We start from the raw sequence: 4,714 nt of genomic DNA, 5'->3' as shown, positions 1-4,714 counted from the left end.
TCTTCCCATCCCATTCTTACCTCTTTATTGCGGCTGTTCTGTTTAAAACCTTAACTATGCCTAAGAAAGAGTAGATTGTACTGAATATACTATCTCAACAGAAAAACTGCTGTGCTCTTTGGATAGAGGAGCTGTCCTCACCTTTAAGGCATTCACTTAGTTATTCCTATAATTTCAGAATCCTAAAGGTCAAAAGTAAGCCCATTTTATAGAATATATTTTGAATTCTTTTGACTTCTAAAATAGCAGGCCATATGACATTCTCTGGTCTGATATAAAATCATTAATAAAACAAGGGTGCCGGGGGGGTTCAGTGTGTTAAGCGTCCAACCCTTGGTTTCAGCTCAGGTCATGATCTCACAGTTCATGGGTTTGAGCCCCCTGTCAGGCTCCATGCTGACAGTGCAGAGCCTATTTGGGTTTCTCTCTCTCCCTCTCTTTCTGCCCCTCCCCTGCTCACTCTGTCTCTCTCAAAATAAATAAGTAAACATTAAAAAATAAAATCATTAACAAAACATATATCTTTTATTTTATTTTATTATTCTCTTTTCATACTTGTAATCTGATGGTGGTCTATTAGGACTGTTTTGTCTGTGATGCTTCAATTTCTTTGAGGTAAATATATAATAGTAACAAGAATGATTGATAGCCATAATAATGATAAACATAAACACTGTAACAGATTGTGCTTGGGAATAATAAAGACAGGCATATGTCTTACAAATTGTGGAGAAAATACATATACACACCATAGCCTATTATTGTTCAGCAATTAAGGGAAATAGCACAACCTTAATAGAAAGCATGTCTCCAAATATTACAAGGCACAAACCAAAATGTTATTTGTTACAGCTGAGGATGCCTCAAATCTCATGTAAGAGAAAGAATTAAAAATATAAAAGGTGCTCTGGTAGTCACATTTTTCCAGGTGGCAAACAGTTGTTTAAGGATGTCAAATTTAGGTTATGAGGCAAAAGTAGTTTCTGAGGCTTTTGATTGAAATGTGGTTAAATTTTGAATTCTTTCATCCTCTCCTAATGCGCTTGGAGTCTTGTCTGCTTAAAGTGTACATTTTAAGTATTTATATGGGTTTCAGTCTCTTCTGTGTTTCTTACCATATTTGCTTGTATAAGTAGATGATAAATAGATTCCTAATTTGGTATTATTTCATTGCCATATGTACCAGCAAGTTAGCCATATATAACTAAAAGTTAGATCCATAACAAATATGAAAAAAAAATGAGAGGAATTAAAACTAGGGAAGTAGTTTTCTCTAAGAACAGAATTTTTTCCCATTATACGTGCTGCCTTACTCAGTTTGGGAGAGGGTCATGTTTTTTAAAGACTATAAATAAAAGCTTAAATTATCTCATGCTAGATGGAGCTTCTGCATTGACAGAAAAGATGGATCAAATAATCTCTCAATCTCACTCCTGTATCAAATTCTATGATTATAATTTCTATTCAAGTTAAATTACCATAATCCACAAACTATTTTTTTTAACGCTTATTTATTTTTGAGACAGAGAGAGACAGAGCATGAACGGGGGAGGGGCAGAGAGAGAGGGAGACACAGAATCGGAAGCAGGCTCCAGGCTCTGAGCCACCAGCCCAGAACCCGACGCGGGGCTCAAACTCACAGACTGCAAGATCGTGACCTGAGTTGAAGTCGGACGCTTAACCGACTGAGCCACCCAGGCGCCCCAATCCACAATCTATTATTAGAACCCAATGGGTTAAAAGTTACGTGGGAAATGAATGCATCCAGGCACATGGCACAGAGAAATGCAGTGTTAGACCACAAAGAAGTAGACCTGATGAATACTAGCCTTAGATCCTTAGTTTTTCCTCCATCAGCATTATAGGAACTTAGACCAGTTTCTTCAGTATTGTGAAGCTGATTTTAACACACACATGGCGTTACATGTGTGTATACATTATATATATAAATACACACACACACACACACACACATAGTGTATACACACACGTGTATTTCTAGGTTAGTCCAGGCCAGTTTGAGGTTTTATTATTTGGAAGGCAGGCAAAGAACATCCAAAGTGAGATCATAGGCATGAATGAATTAGCCAGTATAAATGGCTGGAGTGATAAGAGGCATAGAAAATATGAAATTTGGACCCATGTAATAGCTCTAGGGCAGCCCCAGGAGAAAGTAGGCTTCACCTGAAGACAAGGAAGGAAGAAGTGTACTCCTGAGTAACAGGGGTTCCTGTGCCAAGTAGCAGGAGTACTTCCAACTCCAGAATACATTTTGCCTTAATTAACTACATTCCAACAATTAGAAATAACCTTCTTTCTAGTGCCCAATATGTGATCAGACATTTTGGTGTAATCTGAGACTCAAGTGGTCTAAACTAGAAAAGCCAGCAAGGGAAAAATTGAATGACTTACAATTAATCTTCTAATTAAATTATCTTGCACAACTGTTTTACATCAGGTATTTGTTTAGACATGGACATCTGTTGCAAATAACAGTTGAGAATTATCAAATATTCTGATATCTTAAAGGAACAAGGAATGAGGATATATGTAAATTGGTTAAATTATAACTACAAGTACAGTAAATAATGTCCATGTAACTGTTGATAATTATATATATAATATGTATATGTGTAATATGTATATATATAATATATATAATATATATAATATGTATAATATGTATATATATATTATATATAATATATGTATGTATATTGTGTATATAATATATGTATGTATATTATGTATATATGTACATATATATGTATATATTAATATATATAATATGTACATATATATGTACAATATATATAATATGTACATTATATATGTGTGTATATATAATATATATAATATGTACATTATATATGTATATATATAATATATACATCTTCCAATTACTGAGCATGTATGATGTGCTGAATACTACATGTTTTACATGAATATTTTCACTTAATGCTAACCACCTATGATAAACGTAATATTATATTCCTCATTTTACAGATGAGAACAATGAGTCATTAAGAGGGAAATAAGTAAGGTTATAAATGTATAAATGGCAGAGACTGGCCCCAAAGAACATATATCAAACCAAGTTCATGTTTTTTCATGGCTCTATGAGTTAATAGACTCATAGTAACATATGTAGTAAATTCACAAAATTAGACCAGAAAATACCTCAATGGATTGCACAAACCACACAGGAAAATCATGTTTTAATCACTGTAGGTAAAAGTAATGTCAGAAATTATTTGAGGAAGAATACTAAATATATTTTAAAATATATTACTTATTTTACCTTATGTGGATATTGCCCATGATATTGATTTCTTAGAGAGTTCACAGTCCTTTGATTAAAAAGGCATATTTAATAAATGTTAAAGCCTTATGATTGATAGCTAACAAGTTCTTTTCTGTCTACAATTTTTTAAGAGTATTTTCCAGCATGTAAGATGACTAGACTGTGAGCTCTTAAGGATAGCAAATTTCTATATTTATCATGGTTATAATAAGTCAAATTACCTTTTGATGTATTTCTATTTTTATCTTTGTTTATGTATTTATTGAGAGAGAGAGAGAGAGAGAGAGAGAGAGAGAGAGAGAATCCCAAGTAGGTTCCGCTCAGCACGAAGCCAATGCAGGGCTCAATCTTAGGACCGTGAGATCACAACCTGAGCTGATATCAAGAGTTGGATGCTTAACCAACTGAGCCACCCAGGCACCCCACCTTTTGATGTATTTCTTAACATTAACATTTTTCCTACTACTCTTTTAAGTATAGAAATATATATAATATGAATAGTATATATATATATATATAGTCACTATATATATATATAATTTATATATAGATAGAGATATAAATTATATAGAGAGAGTATGTACAGTTGACCCTTGAACAGGTCCACTTATACATGGATTTTGCTAATAAATCCAGTACAGTACTGTAAATATATTTTCTTTTATGATTCTCTTAATAACATTTTATTTTTTCTAATTTTTTAAAAATGCTTATTTATATTTGAGAGAGAGAGAGAGAGACAGGGCGTGAGCAGGATGGGAGAGGAGCAGAGAGACAGAGAACCTGAAGCAGGCTCCAGGCTGCAAGCTGTCAGCACAGAGCCCACTGAGGGTCTAAACTCACCATCAGTAAGATCATGAACTGAGCTAAATCGGATGCTTAACTGACTGAGCCACCCAGGCACCCCAACATTTTCTTTTCTCTAGCTTACTTTACTGTAAGAATATGGTGTATTACACATACAACATAAAAAATGTGTGTTATTGATTGTTTATATTATTGGTAAGCCTTTCAGTCAACAGTAGGCTATTCGTATCTCATTCTGGGGGAAGTCAAAAGCTATTCACAGATTTTTGACTATGCAGGGTATCAGCATCCTTAACCCCTGCATTATTTGAGGGTCAACTATACATTTATCTATCTATATACATCCATATAGAAAATTTGTAGAATAGTATAATTAACAACCGTGTAACTGTTACCTAACTTAAGTAATTGTAAACGTTTTGTGGCATTCTCTCTCCTCTTTCTCAGTCTCTGTAAATACATGTGTACACACACGCATCATTAATATATGTACTTTTTTGCTGAATCATTTAAAGTACATCTCAAACACCACTGACTTCACCTGTTGATACTGCCGCATGTATTCCCTAAGAACAGACATCATCTTACTCTATTCCAATAAAT

Source organism: Acinonyx jubatus, chromosome B3 (genome assembly GCF_027475565.1).
Source record: "Acinonyx jubatus isolate Ajub_Pintada_27869175 chromosome B3, VMU_Ajub_asm_v1.0, whole genome shotgun sequence".
Taxonomy (NCBI): Eukaryota; Metazoa; Chordata; class Mammalia; order Carnivora; family Felidae; genus Acinonyx; species Acinonyx jubatus.
This window is presented reverse-complemented; position numbering follows the sequence as displayed.